At 49.5% G+C, this 19261-nt stretch overlaps 1 long non-coding RNA gene across 1 annotated transcript; it reads right to left on the bottom strand.

Moving 5' to 3' along the window:
* Positions 1-13192: 13192 nt before the first annotated feature.
* Positions 13193-17829, bottom strand: LOC129506089 (uncharacterized). The gene is made up of 3 exons (XR_008663691.1): positions 17695-17829; positions 14483-14663; positions 13193-13502 (listed from the first exon to the last, which is right to left on the bottom strand). It is a non-coding gene; the product is annotated as an uncharacterized LOC129506089 (long non-coding RNA).
* Between the last annotated feature and the right edge of the window lie 1432 nt (positions 17830-19261).

Here is a 19261-nt window from a genome sequence, read left to right on the forward strand (position 1 = left end):
GCCTGGAGACCCCACCACCCGCTCCTGAATCCCCCTCTGCCCGCTGGCTCTCGGGGGCTGCACCAGCTGCCTGCCTGAGGCTGGCCTGGGCTCCGCCAGGTTGCTGGTTCAGCAGGCCCACTCTGAGCCTCCTGCCAGCTCCTTCCTCTCCAAGGCCCTCTCCCCTTGGTCACATTTCCCCGAAACACTTTCTAGGCCCTAGCTGGCTTCTGCATTGTCCTGAGAAACTAGTTGACAAGTTGACCAGCCCAGAACCCCTGAACCTGCTAGCAGAGGGGCAGGTTTATGACAGTTGCTCACCTGCGAGCGGGGAAAATCCAGACCTGGGAAATAGAAAATCTCAGACTAAGGTCACAGCTCAGCCTCTCTCTAGCCAGCGAGGTCACATTTCCTCAGTTTCCCCATGGGCAGCAGTTACCTGCCTTGCCACAGCCACCTCACAGGGTGGCTGAGACACCAGATGAAATGTCTGTGAGCGAAATTTTGAACCAACGGAGTTTGATGTCAATGTGACATATAATAACCATTGTTTGCTGCCCTGCGCCTGGCATCCCATTAGAGCCAATTCCTACACTCTCTTCCTGGCACACACAGGGGCTTTGTTGCTTGAACTCGTGAGCTTGGCAAACTCCTGCTTGTCTGGAATCTAAAGAGACCAGTTGTGAGTTGCCTCAAGGTTGCAGGGCAATGGAAGAGGCCCTCATTCGGGGCCCGAGCCAGGAATCCCCACTCCAGACCCAACTGCTAGGAGCCCCACGGCCTTGGGCAAGCTCCTTGATTTCTTGGAGCCTTGTGTGGTTTATCAGACACGTGGTGGTTATGATGCCGGCCCCGCCTGTCTGCCTCCTGGGCTCTCGAGGGGTCAAGACAGATTACGTGGTTCTGTGCAAGGGTGAGCTAAATGCTCGGGGTCTGAGCAAACATAGGGGATTATTATTGAAGAAAAAGCTTTCTTGATTCCACAACTCACATCCAGCCATTAGGGCTAGTGTGAACTTGTAGGCACAGTCAAGATCCTGAAATGTTAAAAAAAAAAAAAAAATCTTGAAATGTTTTCCAGGTCATCCAAGAAAGTTGGCGCAGGAAGAGAAAGATTCAGCTTCTAACTAGCCAGAGGCACGGGTCACTGTCCCCATCACGGCGATGGGGCTGTTGCATGAAGGTATTGTGGGTCAGGAAGAAAGAGAGTGGACTTTGAGTCCTGGGAAAGGAAGACAAAAATGGCAAGATGTCTTCGGGAGGACGGCAGGAACCAGAAAGAGAGCAAGGCGGGGCCCAGCTTGCAGAGCCCAGAATGAGGCAGGGAGGACGGGGTGGGGGGCTGCAGCAGGGGCTCCCCCATCTGCCATGCTGGCTACACCCCAACTTCTCTTGTGTGTCCCAACCCCATGGACAAACCATGGTTGGTTTAGAATCGATACCACTGGTCAGCTTATTCATGTGGCCCAGACCTGGCCAGTGGAATCTGAAGGAAAGTCCATTGGGGGCTTCTGGGAAAGCTCTCCATCCTTGGTAAAAACAAAGAAAGAGACAAGGGAACCTCTTCCCTTCTCCTGATCAACAAGGCCTCGCCAAAGCCTGTCCGGTCCCACCTGCCAGTAGCTGAACTGGATAATAGCTGGTTCACATTTCTAACCAGCTCCCACCCCCTTCACCCCCATTGCCTACATCTTCCATTGATTGGAGTGAGAGGCTGAGCCTGGGAGCAGCTGCAGCATCCAGTAAGAAGAAAGCCGAGAGCCTGGTACAGAAGCTAAGCCAGAGCCTGGACATTGTCAAGCTGCTGAATCTTGGAATTCCCTCCAGGCTTCTTGACATGTGAGACAAGCATGTCTTCATGGTTGATGCCACTTGTAATCTAATGTTCCACTGACAAGAGAACCAGGGGTAAGATAACAGCGGTTGATATGTGCCACTGAAGGGAACTCAGTTTGCTCAGCCCTTTATAGGCCTTTGACTTACTTGGTCGTCACAAAAGACCAGAGCACGAGTGATCTTGCCCTCTTTTCTAATAAATGAGGAAACCAGCCAGAGGGTGTAAATGACCCCCCTCCCAAGGTCACAGAGCTAACTGGCGGTAGGTCTGATAGCGTAAGCAGAGTTTCTGACTCTTGTCACAGCACACTTTCCACTCCACCTGGGAGAGAGCAAAATTGAAGCTAAACATGCTCCAGACAGCTCGAATGAAGGGTTGGTCAGACAGCAGCCTACTCTCACCATCCCGAAGGGTATAAAAGAGAATCTGATCATCAACCATCGGTGAGCCGTGAGGTTGGGTGGCTGAGTCCAGACAGTGCAGGAATGGGGAGGTGGACAGAGGAAGGAGATGGCATGTTCCTTGACCATCCCCGGGAAGTTCCTAGATGGAAGGAAGGAAAGATGGGAAAGTGTGAAGCAAGGACTGGCAGTCTTTCCAAAGCGTGAGGCCAACTGACTTCCTGCGCAGGCAGGTATGTGTGGATCCAGCAGTGAAGAGATGGGGCGGTGAGGATGGGGCCAGAGGGAGGGGTGTCAGGAGCAGGGCAGGCTGTGTCTGAGAAGCTCTCCAGAGAAGGTGAGTCCTCGACAAAGGAGCCAAAGAGCCTCAGGGAGGGCTGGGAAGGGCTGCTCTGTGAGCGTCCCTGACCCTGGTGTTAGCTGGCCATGGGTCCTACGCTGGGGTGTGCACAGAGGAACCCTTCCTCTGTTTCAATTCAACCCTCGCAAAGAGCTCCTAGGAGGAAACTCAGACTCTTCACGTGATCAGATATGGGATGTGTTGCAAGAAATGATATTAATCCTCAAGTCCCAAGGAATGGAAACTATTTACTTAAAAAAGTTAAAACAGGGGATCCCTGGGTGGCGCAGAGGTTTGGCGCCTGCCTTTGGCCCAGGGCGCGATCCTGGAGACCCGGGATCGAATCCCACGTCGGGCTCCCAGTACATGGAGCCTGCTTCTCCCTCTGCCTGTGTCTCTGCCTCTCTCTCTCTCTCTCTCTGTGACTATCATAAATAAATAAATAAATAAATTAATTAATTAATTAATTAATTTTTAAAAAGTTAAAACAGGTGGTACACCTGGGTGGCTCAGCTGGTTGAGCATCGGTTGGTTGAGCACCCCACCTAGGTGGCTCAGCTGGTTGAACAAAACTCAGGGGTGCCAGAGTGGCTCAGTTGGTTGAACTCTTGATCTCAGCTCAGATCTTGATCTCAGGGTTGTGAGTTCAAGTCCTACCCAGGGCACCACACTGGACGTGGAGCCTACTTAAGAAAAATTTATAACAACAAAAAAAGATAAAACAGATAACAAAAAGCATTTTGTGCGCACACACACACACACACATGCAGAGTACAGATTTCAGCTTCATACCATGCAGGGCTAGACAAAGTAGAGAGCTGGATAGAGAGGGAACGTGGAAAGGGGCTTATGGGGAGAGAAAAAACACGTAAGACCATTGCAAGTTGATGAGACAAACATCCTTGTTTCAGAGGGCTTCACCAAGGCCTTAGAGCTCTGTCTTTTTTCAGCTATTGGTACATCTCTGTTTGCCTATCTTAGTGGCAGGAGGTGGGGTTCATTGATCCTTTTGTCTTTTCATTAATTAACAAACATTTACCCAGTATCTCAGTGTATGGGGCCCTATCCATGCAGCTGGGGTAAGGGATGAAAAGCAGGGCTCATGCTCCTGAGGCCTCCACAGAGCACATGTCCACGGCATGAGGTCAGAGCCAGAGGCACACAGTTACAATGCGGTGGGATGAGCCCAATGAGAGCGGTGAGCACCATGGAAGTGGAGAGAACCAGGTCTAACCCAAGCTGGGCTGGAGCACAGGACCCCCCTCCTTTCTCTACGTCAGAATGACCCACCACAGCAGTCCTGGTAAGGACACACTCAGGGCCGAACTAAGGCAGTGTCACAGAAAGGAAAGGATTGGCTAATGGGGAGAGGCCCCAGGAAGGACTTGGCTGAGGGAGATGACCCCAGCTTGCCCTCAGATTTCTAGCTCATGGAGCTTAGTGGAATGAGGATGTCATTGACAGAAATAGGGAAGAAAGGAAAAGAATAGGACCATGGGCAAAAAGGTTTTTCTTCTCAAATGTAGGAATTGGATCGTGTAAATATCTGACATAACATTTTCCAAAGACTTTCCATAGCTTTTAGGATAATCTTCAAACTCCGTTGTTGAGCACATATGGCCCTCCAAATTCTTTCTTCTTCTCTAGGCTTATTTCTCATTACTCCCCTAAGTTCATCCTTAGCTACAGCTATATAAAACTCCTAGTTATTCCGAGACACGTTCCGTGGCTGTTGTATAGTTTCATGTGATTCTCTCTGGCAAGAAAGTACTCTGTTATGAACATCTGTTGCTTGTGTTCTCCGTAGCCTCGCCTTTGGGTTCCCTCTCCTGTCTCATTCCATGTGGTCCTGGATGGAGCTGCTGCCGATCACAGCATCCTGCTCCCTGGCCCCAGGGGTGAGAGGAGAGCCAGGCCTAGTCAAGCAGAGAGTATCCCATCCTTCCATGATTGGCCCAGGATGGGCACATGACTCAAGCTGGGCCAATCAGAGCCCTCCTCTGGGATTTTTTAAAAATATATATAAATGCTGGAAGCATTCTTCTTTCTTCTGGGGCCAACAGAGGTGATATGAGCCTAGGACTTCCTGTGGCCATGGCTGTCTTGTCCCTGAAACATGAAGGAAGCTTAACTGATGAGGGAATGAGTTCCACACAGAGGAAGACACAACAGAGATGTGAGGAAAGCGGAAGTCTGAATGCTTTGTGAGTTCTGAGGCCAGCATCCCCCAGTGGTCCCTAAATGGCTTAAGTTTGTCCTGTCACTTTTAAAACTGAAAGACTCAGGGGTGCCTGGGTGGCTCAGTCAGTTAAGCATCAGATTCTCGATTTTGGCTCAGGTCATGAGATTGAGCCGTGCATTGGGCTCACGCAGAGCGTGGAGCCTGCTTAAGATTCTCTCAGGGATGCCTGGGTGGCTCAGCAGTTGAGTGTCTGCCTTTGGCCCAGGGCATGATCCTGGAGTCCCGGGATCAAGTCCCACATCAGGCTCCCTGCATGGAGCCTGCTTCTCCCTCTGCCTGTGTCTCTGCCTCTTTATCTATGTCTCTAATGAATAAAATCTTAAAAAAAAAATAAAAACAGGAAAAAAATTAAAAGATTTTCTCTCCCTCTCCTTCTGCGCCTCCCTTTCTAAAAAAAAAAAAATGTGCAAGACTCCTGTAGCCCAAATCCTAATTTCTTCTAGCCACTTCCTACACATTCTTCAAAAATCAGCTCTAACCCAATTCCCCCAGAAAGTTTCCTCTGACCAGTTGCTCCTCCTTTCCTGGTTCCATGCGCTTCCCTTGGGTTCCCATAACATTCTGGGCGTACATCAATTGTATCCCTTAGAAATCAGATACGTTTGGTTGGTTCATATTTCTGTTTACTGTCAAATTATAAGCTCCTTGGCCCTAATTGTTTTCACGTTATACTCAATTCCTGGAACAGAGAAGGTATTTTAAAAGCTTTTTATGAACAGATAACAAGTTCATAGCTGGTCTGTGGAAACTTCAGGTGCCCAAGAGTGTTTGTGGGTATATTGGTCATGGGGGGGGGGAGGTCAGGGGGGTACTGCTTTAGTGGAACAGGTGGAGGCCAATGGGCTGTGGGCCACAGGCAGTGAGGAAGGCCCTCAGTCTGTCTCCGGGGGCTTATCCAAGGAGGAAAGGATGGTGGTGACTGGAGGGGCAAGGAGGCGGTGTAAAGATTCCAAAGTTCTGAGTGTTTATATGTTGAGAGAATGGAGCCAGTGAAGAGAGGGATGAGGATACAGTAAAACCAAGGCATGGAATGGGGGTGGGGAGAGTGAAGGGGGACAGGGGGGAAAGCCCTGGAGGGCAGGAGGGAGGACCAGAAGCAATAATGCCCAGCAGACACTCCACTCCGTTGGGCTAAGGACAGAGAAGAAGAAGGGGGTGGAGCAGCCATGCCACAGTAACCTCAGTGGGTAGCCCCACAGGCTCGTGTGATTGGGCAAAACAGAGCCTCCATCTCTTTGCTGAGGCTCCCAGACCATTTGGCTGCCTTCTTTCCAATGACCCTCCACTTCCCAGCCAGCAGAAGGCCATGGTTGAGCACAAGTGGCCATATCAGGTCGCTGGCCACCAGCTGGGTCCAGACCCCCCAGGTGCTGTCCAGAGCTCCAGGTCATCCTTGGCCTTGTTCCCTTTGTTGTTGTTACTGGACCCAGGAGATCAGGTTCCCCGGGGTAGTGTTTGCTGACTTTGTCCGGGGCCATGTGATCCTGTCACGGGAGGAGCATGGATGTAAATTATTGAAGAAACCTCAGGTCCTCGACAAGTCCCCGGGCGAGTCAGATATGCCAAGAAACCCGAGAGGCCTGTGCCCTTGGGGTGCCGCAGCTGGGATTGTGCCGTTGATCACTTCCCTGGCCCTTGGCCTCCGAGCCTGCCAGAGATTGAAACTTGAAGTGTGGAGGCTCACCAGGGCCCCATGTTAAAAGCCCCTGCAGTCAGGATCTGGAGGGGAGACAGTGCAACAGCCCGACTCAGAAACCATACTCATGGGGGGGGGGGGGGGCCCTAGGCGCGTGTGCGGGTTGGGAGGAAGCACTGCCTGTTTCCCCCTGGAGGAGCCCAGGGAGGCATGGCCTTCGCTCGAGAGGGAAGCCCTTGGGAGCTTCTGGTCACACAGAGGACACACAGGGGCACATGCACACACCCACTCACACACACACTGTGGCTGTAATGACAGCAACTGTCAGAGGACACGGGCGAGGTGTAAGCATTGTTCTGGAGGCTGGAACAAGCTGGCCCACTGCAGGGGGGGTGGCCCAGGGGAGGGGATTAGCTGAAGTCGCCCCCTTCCCACAGGCCTCCCTGCCCTCTGGTGCAGAGCTGTGCCAGGAAGGGTCCAAACTAGTTGGATGCTGGCTGGTTCCAGCTGCCGTATTTCAGACACTGTGGTTCCTTACGAGAGGGCAGGGAGGATCTTGCTGGCTTGTTGCCTTAAGTCCCAGACTCCTCCTCGGAAAAGAGGCAGGGAAAGTGGGGAGGAGTTCAGTGTTCAGTCTTTCCAAGCTTTCTTTGGTTTTGGTTATCAAGAGACAGCCCATCTGTTTGCTGAGGGCTCTCACTCCCCCGCCCCTTGACTACCTGCTATCACACTCACTATGTTTCTGGGCATCGCAGAGATCGCCGAGCCTGTGTACGGGTGCGTGTTCTGGTGTGCCTCCGCACCAATCTGCCCAGCCGCCCAAGTGTGCATCTGCACATCTCCGTGTGGATGTGACCGCGTGTGATAATTCCCGTGTTTGCCTTAAGTTGTCCCCACGCACACGTGAATGTGTCCAGTCGTGCATGCTGGAGGGTCCCCACTGAGGACACTGAGCACTCATCTACCAGGTTTTAATGTCCAGCAACATGACAACATCAACACAGCTGGCTGGATGTTGAGCTGAGTTTCACCACTTCCCTGGCTTTGTCCAGACCTGATACATGTACCATAATGTCTCAGACTCCCGTCCTCCCTCCCCAGCCTGCCCTGAGTCCCCAGAGGACCCTTGTACGCTACACCCAGGACTTTCCCAGAAGGGCTGAGGGTGTCTGATCTTGGGAGCTTCCACTGAATCACAGCGCCTTAATCAATCTGTGAGCTGCCAGGCCAGGTCCTGTGTTAAGAGCCAGGGATACAGAAATGAGTAAGACATAGTCTCGTTTTTAGGAAATGCACCCTCTAGTCAGGGAGGAAGGCCTGGACACGACTAATCATGTTCAAAGGCAGACTCTGATAAGATCGTGGGAGCACAGAGAAAGGAGACACTAATGCCCCCCGAGGAACCCAGGATGGTTTCATTGAGCTGGCACTTAGCTAGGACTGGAGCAGAATTTTGACAAAAGAATGTGCTGAATAGCATTCTACGCAGAGCGATGGTACGTTCGGAGATCTAAAAGTGAGAAAGCCCACAGTGTCTGCCTTCTGTAGGGCGAGGGTGTCGCAGGACTCCTGGGGGGTGCCATCACATAGAATTCAGTGTGAACAGTGGTACCCCCGAAAGTTGTGCAGTGGTGTGGTCCCGCCCTTCTTATCTGTGTTTTTATCAGTCGGTGCCCCCAGCCTTACTCATGTTACCCCAATCCAGTTCCAAATAGGAGAGAATGCCTAAAGTGGGGTTCAAAGAACACAGGAGAACATGCTGTGAGGGAGGCTTGGGAGAGTCCTCTGGAAAACCAACCTGGTCTGTGAGGATAAAGTCAGAATGGGTTGTTGAGAGTGAGTTCGGATCCTTTCTTTGAATCACTTGCTTGGCAAACATTCATCTGTTCTCTAGGAAGAGACAGGCACCGAAGAGGAGAATCTCTCATTTGTTCATGATGATTTGGGTTTGTGTTTCTTTATGTATGTTCCTAAAACAATAAATAATCCAGGCATTCTGAGATCAAAGAAAAGTTCCTGGAATCAAATACATCTAGAAAATATGTGTAAACAAAGCAGTTTCCTGTACTACAATAGTTATCAGCGTCTTGAAAGTCTTAATATGCTCTGTGAATCTCCATGAGTGGGATATGGCTAGCAAGATTTATTTAAACGATTGCTCCCCCCCACCCCCGTATATTCCCACAGGACTGGTAAGGTTGGTTAAAACCTTCCTGGAGAAACCCAGGATCAGGGACAGAAGTTCTAGGAGTCACCAGGAGAGCGGCAAACTGGGGGAAAGGATTCATAAACTTATGGGTAGATGGTGTGGTGAGGAGACGCCTCATCTATCTCACTCCACCCAGGAAGACTTCCTAGAAGAGGTGTGGTCTTGGGAACCGTTGAGAGAAGAAAGGACAATCTCAAGGGGCTGCAGCTTAATCTGTGTCACATGAAAGCAAACAGGTATTTGAGGGAATAATCATGCAGCAAAATGCCATGGACTTAAGTATCTGTTAGAACATGCCTTGAGGGAGGGATCAAGAGGAAGGTGGAAGCCCAGGTCTTGCTCGCTCTCGAGGAGCACCCAGCCTGATGGAGCAAGCATAGCCTCTTCCTTCTGGGAGCTCCTAGCCCCATGGTGGCATGAGGAAATAATGGCTTCCAAGATACTGGACATCGGGCAACAAAGGTCGCAGACACCCGAGAGGCAGGAAGCAAACAAAGCAAGCCCTATACTTGCCTCAGTTTACTGCCTAGAGAGAATTTCTAAGCCATGGAAAGGGAAAAGGGAAACAGAGAATGAGACCAGAAGATTTTGTGAGTGAGAAGGAGCTGCAAGTCTGGGGAGACCCAGGCAGCTACAGTACGCAAGAGAGCACCAGGAGGAGAGAGTTGCATGGAGAGAGAACTCTGGAAATCTCCAAGTTTTCAGCAGAGCGCTGACCTGCATAGGTGGATAAGGAATCTACTCACAGATGGGGAAAGAACCATCCAAGCAGATGAAGGAAAGAATGCCCAGAGCTCACCCACGGCCAGGAATACTCCCTATTCCCACCAGTCAGACTGGAAACGTTCATAATTTGTGGGTAGAGTACTCAGAAGGATCTTACTTCAGTAGTGGAACGTAATTAGCCTTAGACTAAATACTGCTTTCATCTCACCTAACAAGTCTTAAAGGTGTGAAGGGATAAAATTACTGCATCCCAGAACAAATTCAAGAATATTTATCACAGGGATGCCTGGGTGGCTCAATGGTTGAGCCTTTGCCTTTGGCTCAGGGCATGATCCTGGAGTCCCAGGATCGAGTCCCACATCAGGCTTCCTGCATGGAGCCTGCTTCTCCCTCTGCCTATGTCTCTGCCTCTCTCTGTGTTTTTTCATGAATATATAAATAAAATCTTAAAAAATAGGATTAAAAAAAGAATATTTATCACAATACAAAAACTGTCTAGCACCCAACAAAGTAAAACTCACAATGCCTGGCATCCAATAAAAAATTACCAGGCATGCAAAGAAGCAGGAAAATATAATCTATAAGAAAATGAGAAGAAAAATAGTCATTGAAACTGGCCCAGAACCCCCAATTCAGGTGACAACTGTCCTAGTTTGCTGGGGAATATCCTGGTTTTAGCAGTGAGAGTGGTGCAGCCCAGGAAACCCCCTAGGTCCCAGGAAAACTAGGACGATTGGTCACTCCACCTACAACTAACAGCATAATCGTACTTCATGGTGAAAGACTGAATGTCTTTTCCCTGAGGCTGGGTGCATACCAGAACATCCACTCTCAACATTTTCATTGTGTTGGAGATTCCAGCAGATGCATAAGGCAAGGAAAGGAAATCCCTATTGGAAAGAAAAAAATAAAACTGTCTTTTATTCTCAGATGACATGAAGAAAATCAGGTTGTTGACTCGACAAAAAAGCATTAAACTAATAAGTGAGTTTAATGAGATTGCAAGATACAGGTAAGTATCTGCAAGGCAATTGCACTTCTATATGCTAGCAATGAACAATCAGAATTGATATTAAAATGGCAATACCCTTTTCAATAGTATCAAAATATCTCAAAAAGGTATAAACATGACAATAGATATGAAGACATGTATGTTGAAAACTACAAAACACCGATGAAAGAAATTAAAGATCTAGGTAAATGGAGAAACATACCTCATTTATAGTTTGGAAGACACAATATTATTAAGATGTTAATACTCCCCAAATAGATACAACACAATCTTAAAAAAAAAATCCCAATAGTCATTTTGGTAGAAATTGACATGCTAATTCTAAAATTCATATGGAGGAGTGCCTGAGTGGCTCAGTTGGTAAAGTGTCTAATTCTTGATTTCCGCTCAGGTCATGGTCTCAGGGTCCTGGGATCGAGCCCCACATCAGGCTCCATGCTGGACGTGGAGCCTGCTTAAAGATCCTCTTTCTCCTTCTGCCCCACTCCCTTCCCTCTTTCTTTCTCTCTCAAAAAGATTTTATAAATAAATAAATAAATAAATAAATAAATAAATAAATAAATTCATGTGGAATTACAAAGGAACTCGAATAGCCAAAACAACTTTGGAAAAGAACAAAGTTGGAAGACTAACGCTATTTGATTTCATAACTTATTATAAAGCTGTAGGAGCCAAATAGACCCACACATAGGTGCATGTAGTGGGCTGACTTCTGTTCCCCCCTCTGCCTAGAGCATATGTCCACCCAGAACCTATGAATGTGATCTTATTTGGAAAAAGGGTCTGTGCAGATGTAATTAAGTTAAAGATCTTAAGATGAGAATGTTCTGGGTTTAGGATAGGCCCTAAATCCAATGCTTATAAGAAGGGAAAACCCTAAATAAATAAATAAATAGATAGATAGATAGATAGATAGATAGATAGATAGATAGAAGGGAAAACCCTGAGAGATACTGAGGAGGAGGCCAGTAAAGACGGGCAGAGATTGGGGTTATGCTTCCACCAACCAAGGAATGTCTGGTGCCACTAGAAGCTGGAAGAGATAAGAGAGAGTCCTCCACTCTATGGTCTTGGGGTTGTGGGTGAGAGGGCTCCCTGCCAACACCTTGATTTCAGACTCTGGACCTCCAGAACTGTAAGAGAATTCATTTCTATTGTTTTTAAGCACCCCAGATTGTGGTATTTTATTAGGCAATCCTAGGACATAAATATATAACTGATTTTCTACAAAGGTGCAAAGGTAATTCAGTGAAGAAAAAAACAGTCTTTTCAACAAATGGTGCTGCAACAGTTGGATATAAATATGCAGATAAATAAACTTGGATTCATGCCTTTGGCATATATAAAAATTAACTCAAAATGGATCATCAACCTAAATGTAAAACCAAATCTGTAAAATATCTGGAAGAATTCATAAGAGAAAACCTTTGTGACCTTCTTGCAAGCAAAGATTTCTTAGCACGCTCTATAAAATTAAATATTGATAAATTAAACTTCTTAGAAAGAAATCCTGTGCTCTTCCTAAGACCCTGTTAAGAGAATGGAAAGGCAAGTCACGGACTGTGGTGTATATATCTGATAAAGGATTTAGTTATATGTTTTAAAACTCTCAAAACTCAATAATTGAAAAAAAAAACAACTCAATCTTAAAAATAGACAAAGATGCAAATCGACAAGCCGCCAAAGAAGGTATACAGATGGCAAATAGGCACATGAAAAGATGCTCAAAATCATTAGTCGGGGAAATGCAAATCAAAACCACAAGCTACTACTGTGGTTGGGTAGTAGGGTAAAGACACCCTATTAGAATATACAAAATTAAAGGGCTTCAGTAGCAAATGCTGGCAGGAATGCGGAGCAACTGGAATTCTCACGTGCTGCTGGTGGGAATGTAAAATGGCTCAACCACTTTGGAAAATGGTGAGGTAATTTCTTAAATAAACACGCACGTATCATGTGAGCCTGCTATTCCATGCCTAGGTGCTTCCCCAGAAGAAAGGAAAGCATCTGTCCACGCAAAGGCTTGCACACAAATGCCCATCCACACTTGAGTGGATACACAAATTACAGAATTAAAAGGAAAGGAACAGGTGATACACGTGACAATGGATGAATCTCAAAATAATTATGGAGAGCGAATGAATCTGGACCAAAAGAGGGCATAATGTTCCCTTCCATTTACATAAAATTCTAGTAAATGAATGAATGTATAGCAGCAAAAAGCAGATCAGTGGTTGCCTGGGAGGGGCACAGGGGTGCAGAGGGGAGGGGGCTGGACATGTATCTCCTGGTAATGGTGTCATGGGTGTGTACACATGTCAGAAGTTCTCAAAGTGCACACGTCAAAGCGCAGTGTATTGTATGTCAACTAAACCTCGATGAAGCTGTGGAGCAGAAAAGAAAAACTGTTATCTCCTGCATTCCCAGCATTAGTGCTTGCAGCCACTGCCTCCCCATGGAGGATGGAGGGAAGAAGGGGCGAGAGGCTGAGGGGTCCCACAGGCCCCACTCCCAGGACAGGGGTCCCAGCGAGCCCACCCCCACCCATACACACACCCTGGGGACAGGAGGCCGCCCTGTCCCCACCCCTCAGCCCCTGCATCGGGAGACTGACTGCACTTGCTTGCAATCTGGCCGGAAGGCCAAGTTAGCCGGGAATGAGGTCATTAGAGTCCTTGGAGCAAGATCCTGAGAGAATTAGTACAAACGTCAGAAAACATTTGGCACAACAGATGCTGTAAAAACCCCTTGGAGTAATCTTTTTTTGTTGTTTTATTAGTGTTTGCTGCCCACCTGCAGCTGGATCTTTCCACAGGATGCGGGGAGAGGGCTCTGCTCAGTTGATGTCCTGCAGTCCCAGAGGGGGTGCTATGAGGAGGAGAGCGTCCAGGGACCCGGGCTTCTCTGATGACACCCCAACATACTCAGATTTTCAAGGATGCGATTTTTCGGGACGCCTAGGGGGCCCAGCGGTTGAGCGTCTGCCTTTGGATCAGGGCCTGATCCCGGATTCCCCGGATCGAGTCTCACATCGGGCTCCTTGCAGGAGCCTGCTTCTCCCTCTGCCTGTGTCTCTGCCTCTCCCTGTGTGTCTCTCGTGAATAAGTAAATAAAAAAAACCTAAAAAAAAGGAGGGGGGATGTGATTTTTCTGTTAGGTTGCTTATTACATGTAATTACATTTATAGTTTCAAAGGCTTTTTTTTTTTTTTTAAAGAAAATTGCTACCTAACTAGAAGATAAGACCTTTTGCAATCACATTCCCAGAAACCTCACTGCAGGGCTTGGAGGTAGTTTCTTCTGTTAAGAAATTTAGAAATTCCCCTGCACTAGACCAATCTGGTTTATATCAAAACGGAGTTCAGCTCAGCCTTCTGCTACGTAAAAGACTCAGAAAGTCCAGCCTGCTGTGGACAAATGATTCCAAATTCAAAATGATCAGAGTCCACATGGTTGGCAAACTTCAGCAGTTCTGCTGGGACCCGGGTGTTCAGGTCAACAAGACTTAAGGAATTCCTCCGTCTTGGGGGGTAGATTCCCAAGGTCCTGGAATAGACTCCCCTGCCTTACACTTCCCCACCCTCATCTCATCGTCCCTGTCCCCTTTCTCTGAAAAGTAGATCTGCTAACCCAGCCCCTCCCTCCCTGCTCAGCATGAAACATTAATGAGAATAGGAGCTGATGCAGGGCACTGGGGTGGCCAGGCACCCATGGGAACCCTTTGTGTACATCCCCCAGCAGATCCTTACAACGTCCCCCTGGGATGGGTAGTATGGTTACCCCTGAATTATGAAAGAGTAAACTGAGGCAAATAGAGCTGGGGTGAGGGTACAGAGTTCCCAGTTTATGTATTTAGTTAGTTTTTTACATTTAAAATTTTGGTAAATCACATATAACATGAAATTTACCTCCTTAGCTGTTTTTAAGTGTGCGGTTCATTAGCTGTTCACATTGTTCGGCACCAACCTCCAAAACTCCTTTCATCTTGCAAAGCTGAAACTCTGTCCCCCTTAAACACCTCCGCTTCACTTCCCCCCCTGCCCAGTCCCTGGCCACCAGCATTCCACTCTCTGTGTCTCCGAACTGGACAACTCTAGGTACCTCATGTAAGTGGAGTCATCCGGTATTTGTCCTGTGGAAGACTTCCAGTCTTCAAGATTCATCCATGTTCTACGGTGTCAGAATTTTCCAGAGTTTCCGTTTTGCAAGCTTAGTTCGGGAGCTGGGAGGTGGTGGCTTGCCCCGCAATATGAATGTATTGCACGCCACTGACCCACATACCCTGAAATAGTTAAAATGGCAAGTGTGTATTTTACCACAAAGAACACAATAGCAACGGTGACAGGTGAGAGGTGCCCAAGGGTATGAGTAGATGGCAGTCCCTTGCACCATGCTCTACATGCGCTCTCTCTCGGAAGAGACATCACCCAGACCAAGCCTGAGGCCCCGAGTCCTCCCAGGACAACCAGATGTGAGGGTGGCTGGAGCAGCAATGGGCAGTCATCCTGGGCTTTCAGGGGGAGACAGCATTAGAGGCTGGGGGGCAATGGAGTCAGAAGACAAAAGACAGAAGACAGTGTGTGGGGAGGGTTAGCGGGCTCACAACTGAAGGCCTGGGGGCCCCCCCGAGTGACCCACCAGGGGGACAGGCTGGGGAGAGAGGTTGTGTGAAGGTGGGGGTGCCAAGAAGCCACACTGAATGAGGGGCCTGGGTGAGGCTTAGGGGAGGACGGCCACCTGCTGCCCTTACCTCTGAGGAGCAGAGGAGCAGAGGAGCAGAGAGACATGTCTCCCCAAGTGGCATCTGACCCTCTTTCTCGGGAGGAAACAGGAGAAGAGGGGACAGGCACGGGGAGGGAGAGGGTCAAGGACCTGGGTGCACACAATGGTCCACTCAGCACAGACCCCTCCATCCCTCTCCAGGTGTCTTAGCCATGACTGTGCCCTGACTTGGGGGGTGGGGGGGTTTAGATCTTATTTATTTATTTAAGAGAAACACAGAGAGAGGCAGAGACATAGGCAGAGGGAGAAGCCAGCTCCCTTTGGGGAACCCGAAGTGGAACTCGATCCCAGGACCCTGGGATGACAACCGGAGCCAAAGGCAGATGCTCAACCACTGAGCCACCCAGGCATCCCTCAAAGTGCTTTTTTCATAAACAATTTTTGATCAGTTTTTAAGAATCCAGATAATAAAAGAGACATAGAAATAATAAAATAAAAACATGGACGGACGATCAGAGGAAAATATATATCTGAATGTAAGGTTGACAGCAACATATATAACCTTTTATTTTCTCTCTCTGATTTGTCCATGGCTGGGCATAGCTTTTGTCTGGGGTGTGAGTGCTCCCACCCCATTTTGTGAACCTTGGAGGGGAATCTTGCTGGTTATCTCTGTATAGGGCTTGGGGTGGATCACAGCTGGGAAGGGGATCAGAGCCCACCACAGACGGGAAACCTGTTGAAAGCAGACCAGGGAGGTGTCACTGGTGCAGACCGGGTCAAAACCCTTGGCCCCCAGGGAGGCCACTCTATCCCAGCCTCCTCATGACCCTGGCATATTGGCCCAACAATTGGATTACCTCCCAGGGAATGTTGGGAAGGAACTAGGGAAAAGCCTCAGTCCTCCGATGAGACATGTGGGCCCCACCTCGGCCCCTGTGCAAGAGGAGGCTGAGCTGTCCCTGGCCCAGCTGTACCATGTAAGCCGGCCTGGGAGTCTTAATGTCATGCCCCCACCCCCACCCCCACGTCCAGCATCACCCAGCTAAAACTTCCTGTTGGAGGAGGGGGACAGGGCAGGAAAGGCACGTACTGGGCATGAGCTCTGTGCTTTTGCATGTCTCCCTTGGCTTTTCTGAACTGCTTGGGGCGCCTGTCCCCAGCAGTGGTAAAGCTGGTTCAAGCACCGAGCTATAGACAACCTCCTACTCTCTGGGTCACAAGTCGAGGTGCTCAAGGAGGGACATAATCAAGAAGTCAGTGCGGCAGCAGGAGCACCGAGGATCGTTCTCCGGCCCTCCCTGGTCTCTGGAGCCCTGGAGTGCCTGGCAGCCTAGGAAATCCTTATGGCTCCTCCGACTTCATACACATACCTACTTGTCACCTTGCTCTTGCCCTCCAAAGCCTCTCCTCCCCAAAATGCCACCAGGCTTCCTTGTTTGGATCCTGCCGAGGCCCTGGGTTTGCACTGTCTGATGGGGTAATGACGGTGTGTGTGTGTAACCTTATCTTAGGCCACACTTCCTGGAGCAAGTCGGGGCCCAGATTCCTGACAACTCTTGGCTTATAAACCCTCGGGCCTACAGAGCCCTGAGCAAGGCAGCCTCACCAGTTCTGCTGGGTGGCAGAGAAACCGAGCCAGCCAGGCAGCCAGTTCGAGAGAAGGCATGGGTCACACTGAGGGTTTCTAACAAGCTACTGATGCTCCAAAGCTTCGGGTAGGAAGGCCTGCTCTCCATAACCAGGTAGGAGAATAATAATTATAATAAAGAATAACTAGCTAGTGTTTACGGTCTTTGTACCGGATCCCACACTCACACACACGATCTAATATCCTAATCACAACTTTAGATGTCAGTGGTAGAGGTTAGGTGCTTTAAAAAAAAAAAAACCTTTTATTTATTTATTCATGAGAGACACAGAGAGAGAGGCAGAGACACAGGCAGAGGGAGAAGCAGGCTCCCTGCTGGGAACCTGATGTGGAACTCGATCCCAGGACCCCGGATCATGACTCAACACTGAGCCATCCAGGTGCCCCAGGTGCTTTTTAAAGATACCCTTATTAAATATAAAAGGACAAAATATATATATATAAAAGGACAACACCTCAGTAAGCAGAAGGCCAGTTCTCAAACTGCACCCCGCTCGTCCCCAGAGTGATGCTTGTCCCCAGGATGAGTGTTTCTCAGTTCCCAGGAAGCCCCACCCCAGAGTTCCTGATTCAGTAGGTCTGGGGTGGGGCCTGAATTTGCATCTCTCAGAAGGTGGCAGGTGGCACTGGTGATCCCAGGAGGCACGCTTTGACCTGCACTACCCTGCACTCCACTTGGGACACCCAACCTCCTGCAGAGACCCCCTGAGGCTCTCAAAACCCTCTGGTGTTGTCACCTTGTGGTCTTTATCTAGAAAATGCAGTCCCTGCGGGTATCACACACCCATGACGCCTGGGCCAGAGAGTCCCTCCGTCCTCTCCCAAAAACAGGGCTTGCAGAGGGACCAGGCACAAACCGAGGTCCCCATCTATACCCAAGATGCACTACTTTTCATGACTAGCAAAACACTTGACAGCTGACAAGGCTGTTTATACATACCTGAGCTGTCTTCGTGCTCACATGGAAGCAGATGGAGTTGGGGTCAGGGTCAGGGCTCGCTGGGACACCAGGAGGAGTGGGACAGGGCAGGCAATGCACATACTGGGCATGAGCTCTGTGCGTGTGCACGTCTCCCTTGGCTTTTCTGAACTGCTTGGGGCGCCTGTCCCCAGTGCTGCGATGGACGGACACCTCGTTGCCGTCATTGCAGCATCTGGCACATCACTGATGCTGACCTCAGTGCTGTGTGTGACGAGTGTCCTGGCCTCCCACTGCAGTAAAATGCCCTGAAGACAGGCCTTTTGTTGGCCTCGTTCCCCGCTGCGTGCCCAGTGACTGGCTCACAGAACGTGGACAAGAAAAATGAACCAAATGTCCAAGTAAACAGATGGACAGTGGACAAGCCCATGAATAAGTGACCAGACAAACTGAGAGATCGTGGACAGGCTGGGGAGTAGGAATGCCTGCGACTTGCTGAGAAGCTGGAATGTCCACTTGGCCAAACAGATAAAGCAGAAGAAAAGCTGTTCTGGGACCCTTGGGCTCCCCTTCTGCCTTCTCGAAAGAGGTCACCTTTGCACAGGGCTGAAAGGCGTAGCCTGGCGCGGCCTGCCCGGCCAGGAATCCAGACAGAGGTGTAGTAGTCCGCTGGGGCTGCCGGTACAGACAGCACAAACTGGGGGCCTGGGTGGCTCAGCCATTGAGCATCTGCCGGGCCCATGATCCTGGGGTCCTGGGTTCGAGTCCCACATCGGGCTCCCTGCGTGGAGCCTGCTTCTCCCTCTGCCTGTGTCTTTGCATCTCTCTGTGTGTCTCATGAACAAATAAATGAAATCTTAAAAAAAAAAGAGAGAGAGAGAGAGAGAGAAAGAAAGAAAGAAAGAGAAAGAAAGAAGAAAGAAAGAAAAGAAGAAAGAAAGAAAGAAAGAAAGAAAGAAAGAAAGAAAGAAAGAGAAAGAAAAAGGAAAAAGAAAAAAACAAATAGCACAAACTGGGTGGCTGAATCAAGAAACCGTCCCAACAGTGCTGGAGGCCAGAGGTCCAAGATCTGGGTGTCAGCAGAGTTGGTGTCTCCTTTAAGTCTCTGCGGAAAATAGATTAAAAGTGAAAGTGAGACCGTGGGAAGACCCACAGGGCTTGGCCCCCAGCAGTGGGCGTGAAGTCTTTTGTAGCTGCACCTGCTCCCTGGAGTGGATAGATAAGGGCTGAGGGCTGGGGGCCCCAGGGGGCCCCGGGCACCGGTCCCAGCCTGCAGGTGCTGCGTGCTGACACACTCTCCTCCCGCAGGCTCCTCACGAGCCCGCCCCCCCCACCCCCCGCACCCCTGGCCAGAGCCAAAGTGGCCACAGAAACAAATAGCTCTTGCCGGTCTTGCAGACTTCCCCTCTGGCGCTTCCTGTCCTGGGTGCAAATTACAACACTGCCCCCCTCCCTGCCCCCCTTCCTCGTGTGGCCCAGGAAGAAAGGACCCAGGGGGGCCAGCTGAGCACCTGCGGTGCCACCCCTTCTGGGCCTTTCCTCATGCCCTCATTCCAGACCCTTTGCTTCCTGCAAAGACCCATCATGG

The sequence above is a fragment of the Nyctereutes procyonoides genome, unplaced genomic scaffold (assembly GCF_905146905.1).
Source record: "Nyctereutes procyonoides isolate TBG_1078 unplaced genomic scaffold, NYPRO_anot_genome, whole genome shotgun sequence".
NCBI classification, from domain to species: domain Eukaryota; kingdom Metazoa; phylum Chordata; class Mammalia; order Carnivora; family Canidae; genus Nyctereutes; species Nyctereutes procyonoides.